The following is a 12,282-nucleotide window of genomic DNA, read 5'->3' on the forward strand; positions in this document are numbered from 1 at the left end:
AGCTCTTTTGCCAGCACGATAGTGCCCTGTGAGAGGCATTCAAAGTGCCATCTTGTTCAGCTCAGAAGGCTTGTCTGAGGCTGCACTGGGGAGAAGGAGTGGCAGGGAAGCTCTCCTATTCTGCTATACACACTTCTGAGTGTTTGCGACAAACACAGGCTACTTATTTCAATTTTGGAAAAGAGTGATCCCAGGTTGCCTGGTACTAGAGTCATTTTAAAAAACTGAAAGACACCCTGGTGTGTGGCTCAGTGGATTGAGCACCAGCCTGTGAACCAAAGGGTCGCTGGTTCCATTCCCATTCAGGGCACATGCCTGGGTTGCAGGTCGGGTCCCTGGTAAGGGGTGTGTGTGAGAGGCAATCACACATTGATGTTTCTCTCCCTTTCTTTCTCCCTCCCTTCCCCTCTGTCTAAAAATAAAATAAATACCCTGGCTGGTGTAGCTCAGTGGATTGAGCACGGGCCTGCGACCTAAGGGATTGTGGTTTGATTCCCAGTCAGGGCACATGTACGGGTTGCAGGCCAGTTCCCAGTAGGAGACACACAAAAGGCAACCATACATTGATACTTCTCTCCCTTTCCTCTTCCCTTCCCCTCTAAAGATAAATTAATAAAATCTTTTTTTAATTAAAAAATAAAATAAATAAAAATCTTTAATAAAAAAGTTGTTTTTTTTTTTTTTTTAAAGAAAGACAGGTAAGAAAACAAACCCACCAACCATCTTGTCCTCAGTCGAACAAGGAGCCCTTGCCTTTCATGGAACAGTCAGGTGAGAGTCTGTGAGCTGGATGGTGTGTTGGAGGGTACGGGTGGGTGGAGGCTTCCCCTTGGCCCTCCCCTGGCCGGGCTCTGCCACTCGTCTCTCTTACCAAGCGGGCAGCATCTGAGATTGGGTGGAAGGTGGGGTGGAAGGGATACGGGGCTGGGGAATCGGTGACAACCCGAGCTCCAAGCCCCTACTCCACTACCAGTGTTAACCGTGGCTCCGGGTCCAGTTATTGAAACTCACTGTTTCCTCCTACTTGACAGAATCCTTGTGAGGCTTGTTCGTATGTCATATAAAGTAACTGGCATTCAGTAGGTTTGCTTTTCTTTTCTTTTGGGGGCAGCAGTTATTCGGGGAAGTTCATGCCCTCAGCAGAGGGGGTGTTGTGCTCCGCCGTAAAGGAGAACACGGACACTCCATCTGGGCGGTGGTGCTTCACAGCTGCGGTCACTGTTCTCCTCCCCGACAGGCTTGTCTTTCTGAATTGACCATATTCATCTTTGTTTCACATCCTTCAAACGTGTTCAGTTGGCTATTGACTCAGGGATGGCATCTTTCCGGGTTTCACAGGCTATATTCGTTTGCCTGCCTCAAAAATAATCATATGAGTGGACACTGCCAGCTCCAGGGAGCGGTGTCTGAGGTTCAAAACCCACACCGTTCCCGGGCTGCCTTGCCACTGAATTCAATCCTGCTGACAATTTAAGGTATCGGGCCTAGACGGCCTCAGAGGCCCTTTGTCTAAAGAGGCCAGACAGCAGCAGCCCCTGGAGAATCTGTATTTACCAGGAAAAAAGTTACCATAAAAAGCAAAGAGTAGCAAGTAAATACTTTGATACTTTATGAATTTACATAAATTGTATCCAGGTAATAATCTTAATCAGCAGTTTTTAACTGGTGGGCCCCAAGAAGTTTCGAAACATAAAACACCTGCCCTGAATGGTGTAGCTCAGTGGGTTAGGCATCATCCCACAAACCGAAAGGTGGCTGGTTCAATTCCCGGTGAGCACGCAAGCCGGGGTTGCAGACTAGGTCCCCGGATGCAGGTGTGCAAGAGGCAACCTATCAATGTTTCTCTCAAACATGGGTGTTTCTCTCCCTCTCCTTCTCCCTCCCTTCCCCTCTCCCTAAAAATAAATAAGTAAAATCTCTCTCACTTTTTTCTTAATGCAACACCTGACTATTCAGTCAGGGGCACTGACCTCTTTTCCTTTAGATTGTCAAATTAAAAAATAACAAGCCAACACAACAATAGCCACTCCATGTGAATGAATCAAAATTACACCTACTTTTGTCATATTGGCAAAAAAACCCATCACTTTTGGTGTGCCACATACTTTCAGTAATCAGTTTATATGAGTGTGCCACGAAATGAAAATGTTTGACGCCCTGGCTGGCATAGCTCAGTGGATTGAGCACAGGCCTGCGAACCAGAGGATCGAGGTTCGATTCCCAGTCAGGGCACATGCCTGGGTTGCAGGCCGGTTCCCTGCAGGCCACCTCCTAGCAGGGGACACACAAAAGGCAACCATACATTGATGTTTCTCTCCCTCTCTCCTTCCCCTCTAAAGATAAATAAATAAATAAAATCTTTAAAAAAAAGAAGAAAATGTTTGAAAGTTGCTCACCTAAATGATTTCCCTTAGCTCCTTGTTTTTGTGGCAGCATTTGTCACAATTTGCAATGATGCTAGTGTTCTTGTTTCTAGTCCTCTCTTCCCATTACTTGGAATCACTGTGGCTAGAACTGCCTGGGACATAGCAGATAATGATCTACCTCACAATGTTGTTTTGTGGCTTAAATGAGATTAGATGTGTTGACTGACAACACAGTGTTATCAACCAATAAGATTATCTTAATTCATCCAGGGAAACGGATGTTTCGGAAACTTCAGTGATACCATGCCTTCAGCTCCAGAAACCTAGTGTATGGACGTGGTCTTTGCTGTGAATGCCCTTGGGATAAGGTTGTTAGGAAAAACGTAAGCTAAAGGCAGGTAGCTGGGAGCTGACGGGGCCAGACCGGGAGGAGGAGGGAGAGGGAGGAAACACGGACTGAACTGGAGTAAGTCTGGACTGATTCGCTTTTCACCCCCAAGGTCAGAAGAGGTCTATGAACCGCCTGAGTTTGGGTGTCCACGAATGACAAATTCTCAAAGAGGTCCACACCTCCCTCCTCTCATTGAGGGGGAAAACGACTAAAAGCCAGTGAGTTATGTAGAGAAGATTAAGAAAGTGCCTGGTGGGGGTGAGAATAACTATTGCTTGTCCAGGGTCTCCCAGGGGGCCCAGTCCTGAGCCACCTTTCTAAGCAGCTCTCCGCCTTCCAGCCATCTCGTGGGGCATTTTAAGGATGAGAACCCAAGGCGCAGAGAGATTGAGCAACTAGCTCAAATGTGGTAAATGACAAATCAAAAATGAGAAACCCGGTTCCTCATCTGTTAACTGAAGAGGGTCAACTGGGCGAAGTAATGATAACAATAACAATGACATAAAACTTCCTTTTAAAATAAGTTTACTTAGCCCTGGCTGGGTAACTGGGTGGTTAGAGCATCGTCCATATACGCCAAGGTTGTGGATTTGATCCCCTGTCAGGGCACATATAAGAATCAACCAATGAATACATAAGTAAATAGAACAACGAATTGATGTCTCTCTCTTTCTCTCTCTCTCTCTCTCCCTCACTCCCTCCCTGTCTCTCTCTAAAATTAATTTTTAAAAAATTTAAATAAATAGAATAAATTTACTTAAGTTAAAAAAAGTAAGACTTTTTTAACAAAAATTAAGTGGATGCTTAGTGGTAGAAACTTATATAAGGTAAAAATAATCTTTAAGGCACTTCAGGAAAGACAGAAATTTGGGAAACACTAAGATCCAAGAAACTTAGGGTGACCTATTAGCTTGAACCATAAGAAATGGATGATACCTGGCCCTGGCTGGTGTAGCTCAGTGGATTGAGCATGGGCCTGTGAAGCAAAGGGTCACCGGTTCGATTCCCAGTCAGGGCACATGCCTGGGTTGCAGGCCGAGTCCCTAGTAGGGGACACATGAGAGGCAACCACACACTGATGTTTCTCTCCCACTCTTTCTCCTTCCCTTCCTCTCTCTCTAAAAATAAAGAAATAAAATATTTAAAAAAGAAATGGATGATACCTGGTTACTTCGCTTTGACCCACAAAAATTACAGTTTCCTGGGATTCAGCCAACTAGAAGGTCCTCTGTTTTCTGGCCCCTGCCTATGTTCTAGCAAAACCAGCTGCGGGCCTTTGCCCTGCACACACCACATTGTTTCTCTCTTTCACGCCTCTGCCCAAGCCCCAGTCCCTCCACTGGACACCCACACACTTTAAGGATGCAGGGGTCACCGCCTTCGAGAACTGTCCTTGTCATCTGACTCCCAAAGCAAGTGAGGTGCTTCTCCTGACAGCTTCCCTGCGGTAGTCAGCCTGTCTGTCTGCATGCTTGGGTCTGTCTCTCCCACAAGCCTATGAACTGCTTTAGGGAAAGGACACTTTGTAAAGGAATCCCAGGAGCCTCTGCCTGGTGCAAGCTTAGCTGACCGAGTGAGTGAAAGAAGGAAGACCTACAAAGCAGGAAGGCCCAGTTCAGCCTGAAGGGCCAGGGGACCAAAGGCAGGCAACCTATCTGAACACAGATGCAAGACCAGCCACACAGAACGGGTGTGTTCAAGCCTGCATGACCTTCAGCCACACAGAACCACTGTGTTTAGACAGCGTGACCTCCCTCAAGGAACTTACTCTCTAGAGAAGCCACTGTGTAACCAAGAATCAGAGAAACTGTCACCGCAGGTGAAAACGCGCAGGTGAGGGCAAACCCACAGGAAGACCGCTGGCGGGGGAAACAGCTGCCCGAAACGGACAGACGGACAGACGTGGTGTTAGATCCCTCCGCACCAGGTAGGAAGCTCCTCTAACCCGGCGTGGAGGCAGGGGAGTCACAGTAGCAACCCAGCAAAAACCCAGGGGGCGGCATGAGCAGGAGTGGGTGCCTCGAATGTTTTCCCATTCAAAGGAAAGCCTTGCGAGCGGGGTACGACTGTCCTGAGAAAAGAACCTGAGGCTTGCTGAGGGCACGGCAGCCACTAGGACTGGAACCCGGATCTCCGGGTGTGAAAACGATGCTCTTCCCGCTCCACCCCGCGGGACCTTCACTTCGTGATTTTCTGCGGGAGGAGGGATGACTCTCCGTCGTGGGGAAAAGAGGGCACATTCAGTTCTGGGTTATCCTGACAGGCGCAAACCAGCAAGAGGGCACGCGTGTCCCGGGCTTATCAGCTCTGCCCTCAGGTGCGAACAACGTCCGGGCCCTTGGCTGTCCGAGCTCCCACCTTGCCCCTCGCTCAGGCTCCGCTGCACGCACCCCTTTCGGCAGGCACTTCTCCAATCAGCTAAAAGAATTTCCTCTTTTTACTTCCCGGTTTTAACGGGGTAAGACCCAGACAAACCTCTCTGTTTTCTCATCAAAGGAGGGCAGCTGTGCTGGTTAAGTAAGTTCTGAGCTAAATCAATAATACTTGTGCCGAGAACTGCGAAATAAAGAAATACCAGGCTCCTGAAACAGCACTTGATTCATTCAAATACGTGTTTATTGCCGGGCCTCCTAAGATGTGCAAACGGCCCCAAACCCAAACAAGGAGTCCAGTCTAGTGGTGGTGACGTTATTCAGATGAAAACTTCCATTGGGGAAGCCCTCAACCTGTCGGTAATTAGAGGATGATCCAAAGACTTGAAACAAAAACTTGACTGAGGAAGAGGAAACGTCTATAGATACATAAAAAGATATTCCATCGCAATAGTAACCAGGGAGGTGAAAATGAAAACCACAGTGAACCGGCATGTCAAACCCACCCGCGTGAATTAGTACCTGTTAGGACCGCGGGGCCAGCAGGCCCGAGGCTGCAGAACAACAAACTCCACGGAGCACGGAAGGAGCACCGACAGGTACACCCGGCACTCCGTCAATATTTTGCCAGCCCAAGCACAGAAAGGCTGAGCAGAGATAGCAAGCGGCGGCTCCTGGGCTAAAAACGGCCGCCTGCCACGTTTTGTTTGCCCTCACAGTGTTTACAAAATGGAAGTAATTGCCAAAAGTTAAAAATCAAGAGATTTCACAACTTCTCTGGCTCTTGACCCAGCCTCCACAGGGCGACACGGGCCGACAGCACTCCCCGGCCCTCCAAACGGCGACCTCCACCATCTCCCTAGGCCCGGGCGCAGTGAAGTGAGCTCCCCTCAGCTGGAGATTCATGGGAACCGCTGGCAGGGATGGAAGCCTGAGTCCGGCATCACCCAACTGGGCCGTGGGGCCAGGAACTACAGCCAGAAACGGTTCCGACGGCGGTATGTTTACACGCCCCGGTCCCAGAGCCTTACAATCCTGCAGGAGACCCAGGCTCAGAGAAGTCAGGAATTATTTTTTAGCCCTGGCTGGTGTAGCTCGGGCTGTGAACTAAAGGGTCGTGGTTCGATTCCCAGTCAGGGCACATGCCTGGGTTGCTGACCAGGTCCCCAGTTAGGGCCATGTGAGAGGCAACCACACACTGATGCTTCTCTCCCTCTTTCTCCTTCCCTTCCCCTCTCTCTAAAAATTAATATATATATATATGTATATATATATATTAAAAATGAATGATTTTTAAAATTTACTACTTCAGCCATTTTTAAAAGATTTTATTTAGTTAGTTAGTTTTAGAGAGAGGGGAAGGGAGAAAGAGGGAGAGAAACCTCCATGCGAGACAGAAACAGCGATCAGCTGCCTCCCCCATGCCCCCACCCAACAGGGACCCGGGGGGCAACCCAGGCTTGTGCCCTCACAGGGGATCGAACCGGGACCCTTCGCTTTGCAGGGGGATGCCCAACTCGCTGGGCCGCACCAGTCAGGGCAGGAGTTAAGAAATCTGCCCAGCCAGTGGCAAGGTTGGAATGGAACTCACAAATCTCAGACTCAGCTAATACTGATTCAGCGCATTGGTAGGCTTAAGCACCACTGAGTGTTGCACATGAACTAGATGACTTCTCACTCCACCCCTGTGACACAAACAATCATTTCCACTTTACCTGGGAGAAGCCGAAGGCACAAAGGTTAACGCCTTGCCTTGTCAGAGGTCACAGGGCTTGGAAGCGACTGGAAGGCAGCGGTCTCCTTGCAGAGCCCGAACCTCCGTGCCCCGGCAGCTCGGTCCCCGCCTCCCCCACCAGGGCAGTGGACTCTTTGCGGTCACTGGTTCACAGTGCAGGGCCACACTTTCAAGTCGCACACGTCATGTTTGCCTCTAACAACAAAGTGGAAACCCACATACCACCCCGCACTGTGCCGCCCTACGCAGCAACACACGGTGGAGCGCCTGCCACGTCAGCACGCAGTCCAGTTCTGCGGCCGTACCATGTATTTAACTTATCTCCTTGCAGACATTCAGCTTGTCTCCTGCTTTTCCTTGTTTTATTAAAAAATTGATGCATCAAGCCGACCGGTGTGGCTCAGTTGGTTGGGTGTCCCCTGCGAAGAGAAAGGTCGCCAGTTTAATTCCCTATCAGGGCACACGCCTGGGTTGCAGACTGAATCCCAGGTCGGGGTGTATATGAGAGGCAACTGATTAATGTTTCTCTCCCTCTCTTTCTCCCTCCCTTTCCCCTCCCTGAAAATAAATAAAATCTTTTCAAAAATTGATGCATCAAACATCCTTGTTCACCTAAATTTGTGCATTTGAGTATTTCTTTCATTCTATAGAATAATTTGAAGTAGAATTAAGGGGTCAAGGTCATGCATGTATAAGACTTTGAGGCCGTGCAGACGGCCCTCCAGAACGGCTCCTCCAATGTGCACGCCCACCAGCACTACAGGGAGGGCCAGTTTTCCACACCCGTGACTCCACTGGGCTTGTTTTTCTATTGCTTTCTCTGTACCACATTCGAGCTGTCTCCCTTAAGCTGCCTTGTTATTTTTGTAATCAGTTCACTTTCAGTATGATTACAACCATAAAAGGAACAAAATAATCTGTGTCTAGTTTTAAAAGGGGGAGGGGAACAGAAACACACCAGAATGATGGCACCGATTGGATGTACATGGACATGATGTCAGTGATTCTTTTTTTTTTTTCATTATTTTTCTAAAGATTTTATTTATTTATTTTTAGAGAGAGGGGAAGGGAGGGGGAGAGGGAAAGAAACGTGTGTGAGAAACATCGATTGGTTGCCTGTCCCACACCCCCAACTGAGTGCCTGGCCCACAACCCAGGCATGTGCCCTGGCTGGGAATTGAACCAGTGACCTTTTGTTTCGCCCGCCAACATGCAATCCACTCAGCCACACCAGCCAGGGCTCAGTATTTTCCAAATGTTCTTACTTTAACAGTAGGGGAACCTTCTCCCTGCTGACCCCTATTCCTATATTCCTTTTTAAAAAAGGAAATAGATCCAGAGTGTATCATTGAGACAGCAGAGAGGAGAGAGTTATCAGTCTGCAGCCAGATTTTGTGGGTGAAGTGACCCACATCCCAAGTGGATGGGAAGAAGAAAAAAAGCTAGAATGACTCAGGGCCTGAGGCAGAGTGAAGGAGATCAGGGAAAATGTGGAGTTTAGCAGTTAGGAGGCCAGTAAGACAGCAGCCAGCCATGTACGACGTGCTTCTGCCCAGTCCTGCTGATTTCAGGAAACCACACCACGCTTCACCAGAATCGCACAGGCCTGAAGCCAGGGGGCCGTCCTAGACTCTTGCCTGTGCATCCTCCACCTGGTCCTCTTGGCTGCATCTTTCTAAGTCTCTCAAAGCCCCTGGCCTCTCCAATCTTTATTGGGGCCCTCCTCTCACCTGGGTCACTAAAGCCACCGGCCCTCTGCACCCAGCCCCACTCCTTCGTCACGGATTGTCAGTTCAGAGTGCTTCTAACACGCAAATCTGATTTTGGGCAAATCCCTCCCAGGGCCTCATGTGGCCTGCAGCCCTGGCTGCAGATTAGAATCACCCAGGGGAGTTTTAAAGATGATACCAATGCACCAAGACCCCACAGATTCTGACTCAACTGGCTTGGGGTATGGCCCAGGTTTCTACTTTTTTGAGTTCCCTCAAGTTACCCTAATGTGCAGCCAGGGACCCCTGGCCCCCAGGATTTAGAGTCCGGGTTCCTCTTTATGGTGTTCCGGGACTCTATGTCATTCAACCTTCCAGCAAATATTCCCTGAGCACCTGCTACATACCAGATACCTTGCTAGCAAGGAGGCTAAGCAGAGAATAACGTGTAGGCCCCTCACGAAGCCTATGGGCCTATCAGGGTCAACCCGGCCTTTAGTACTCCAAGCCTCACCTCTGCCTCCTCCCACCTCCCACTGTGTCGTGGTCATCATGACCGACTTGGGATTCCCCAAACTCGCATGGCTGCAGCCGCAGGGCCTATAAATACACCACTGCCTCAGCCCCAAACTCCAGCCCTCGGCCTCTTAGTTAAGACTCGGCTTGAGAACCACTTCCTCTGAAAAGTCTCTACCAAACCCCCATGCCACCCAGATCTGCCCAGATTAGCACTATACCCATCACTCTATCTACTGCTACCACTGCCCATCTCATTGGCTGGCACCTCCTGAGAGCTCCTGAGGGCAGGGACAGTGACCGGTCGACCATTCCTGTGTGCCCAGTGGAGGTGCTCTTGTGTGGTGGATCCATACAGGAGCAAACCTGAATGAACGCAAATGAAGCAGAGGAGGGTCTGGATAAGAGGCACTGTTTGGTATGAGCCAGGTAGGAGCAGATTAGAAACTAGGTGGAGGAGAATTGCAGCTTTAGAAGCTTCACAAAGCCAGGTTCTGAATGGGAGTTTCAAAACCTCAGCCCTGTAACCACTGGGGAGGCAGACAGGTAAATATAGCATCAAAATAAGTAAAACAGCGGTAGCAGCCTATCATCTTACGTCTCTGCAGACGTGGCCTTGGTGGTGGACACGACAGAGGATCCATGCCCTAACCTGTGTGTCCTAATTTAGGCAATCGCTTGCATGTGACTTTGGACTGGCTCACTCCTAATATTTGCAAGGCTGATGGGAAGAACAGAAATGGAGACCCAGATATATGTCTAAATATCTAAAAATTAGAGGAACAATATAAATGAACAAACAAAACAAAAACATGTCCTTTCTGGTGTGGTTCAGTGGACTGAGTGCCGACCTGTGAAGCAAAGGGTCACTAGTTTGATTCCCAGTCAGGGCACATGCCTGGGTTGCAGGCCAGGTCCCCAATAGGAGGCGCATGAGAGGCAGCCACATTAATGTTTCTCTCCCTCTCTTAAAAAAAAGAAAGAAAAGAAAAAAAGAACAGAAACAGACTCATAGATACAGAGAACGACTGATAGTTGCCAGAGGGGAGGAGGGGAGGAGGACAGGCTAGATAAATAAATAAATATCTAAAAGTTATAAGTTAAACTAACAAACCTACCGTTTCTATCCTATTCTCTTACCCTGACAAATATTCTCCACAATGACCAGAGGGCGTGGTGAACTGAGAATTCTCAGAGTTCCTGGGAACGTGGTGGCGTAAGGAAAACTAGCCCCTGAACTACACCCTCTTCCTCCCACCCGTGGAAGGCAGAGTGGTGCCCCTTTCCCCCAGGATCCACAGCCTAACCCCTGGGGCCCATGAGTATGTTACTTTACACAGGAAGGGACCTTGAGATAAAGAGGTTATCCTGGATGATCCGGGTGCACCCAGTGTAATCTCGAGCATGCTCGTAAGTGAAAGAGGGAGGCAGAAGAATCAGTCAGAGACGGGACACAGAAGCAGAGGCTGGAGTGAAATGATCACTGGTAGCAAAGGCAGAGGGAGGGGGCCAGGAGCTAAGGAACGGGGGTGGCCTCGAAGCTGGAAAAGGCCAAGTAAATGGATTCCCCCCTAAGCCTCCAGAAAGGAGCACAGCCCTGGGATGCTCAGATTTATAGCCCACTGAGACCCATTCCGAACTTCTGACACCCAGAAACGTCAGAGAGTGAGCCTGTGATCATTCTTTACGGTAGCATAAGAAACTGGGAAACTGCCCTAGGCTCTGCCTTGCACCACAAGGGCCTCAGGGTCACCTCTGGGGGCATATCCATCACAAATCCAAAGTCGTACTCAGACAGGTGCCCCTCTGCCACACCTTGACCCTAGGAGCACACACTCCAGCATTCTTGGGTGGAGGGACCTAGTGAAGAGGATCTGTCTGGAAGAGAGGCTGGAGCCATTTGCACAAGGACATGTGGGGTGATCCAGTTTTAGCACTGATGGTCTGGTCTGACAGGGGGTGTGGGCTCTGGTTGGCACAGCTCCTGGGCCACGTGGCCTCCCCCGTAGGTGTTGCACAGCAACTAGAGGAGGTCTGGGGAAGGACCTTTAAAACACAGAACCCAGGATCCCACATGTAGCCCTGTCTTGGGTCCAATGGATTGGCCTCTCTGAGCCTCATCTATAATGTCAGGCACTAGGGTCATTATTGAGCACCATGTCGGTGCCAAGTGTTGTGCTTGGTGACAGCTGAATGGTACGTAGTACGTACGTATAGCAGCTTTGCTAGCATACCGTAATCCCTCAGTAACCTTTAATCTCCTTTTCTTTCTCCTTATCTCAATGAAGTCAATGGGACTTGCAAATTAGAAATAAAAATCCCTTGCTCAAACTCTTTGATGCATTCCACTTGCTCCTAGGAGGAGCCTAAAATCCCTTGACAGGCCCTGCAAGCCTAACCTCCCCCCAACCCCCACCCCCCTGGTGCTGCGCACACAAACCTCATGATTCCTCAGCTGCACCAGGGGCCTGTCCTGCTCATGGCCTTCCCTTGCAGTTCCTTCCATCTGCGGCGGCCTGTCCTTCACATTCGCCCACTCTACTTTCACCAGCCTGCCTCTTCAGGGCTTAGTTCAAAGGTCAGTGTCTGGGGGAAGCCCTTCTGGGTTCCCTAGACCCCACTGGCCAGAGCAAGTTCACCTGCCTGTCTTCTCTCCCAAGGCCAGGTGGCATTCCGTGTGGCATTTGCCGTGTGGTGGCTATCCTGTGACTATTTGTATTGCCTTTTTTTGGTTAAATATAAGTTAAATCTTTTTTTTTTGTAATTCTTAACTACTTCATTTTCTTCTTCAAGCTTGGGTCTCAAGTTCTGGCTGGGTAGTGCAGTTGGTTAGAGCATCCTCCCAATGTGCCAAGGTTGCAGGTTCGATCCCTGGTCAGGGCACATACAGGACTCAACCAGTCAATGCATAAACAAGTGGAACAACAAATCAATGTTTCTATCTTCTTTCCTCTCTCAAAAAAATTTTTAAAAAAGACTGGGTCTGAAATGTATTACTTTTTTTTTGTGAAAGATTTTATTTCTTTATTTTTAGACAGAGGGGAAGGGAGGGAGAAAGACAGAGAGAGAAACATCAGTGTGTGGTTTCCTCTTGCACTCCCCGCACTGGGGAGTCTGGCCTGCAACCCAGGCATGTGCCCTGGGAATCAAACCAGCAACCCTCTGCTTTGCAGTCCGGCACTCAATCCACTGA

This window comes from Sturnira hondurensis, unplaced genomic scaffold (genome assembly GCF_014824575.4).
Source record: "Sturnira hondurensis isolate 20B ecotype Veracruz unplaced genomic scaffold, ASM1482457v3 Scaffold0021555, whole genome shotgun sequence".
Taxonomy (NCBI): Eukaryota; Metazoa; Chordata; class Mammalia; order Chiroptera; family Phyllostomidae; genus Sturnira; species Sturnira hondurensis.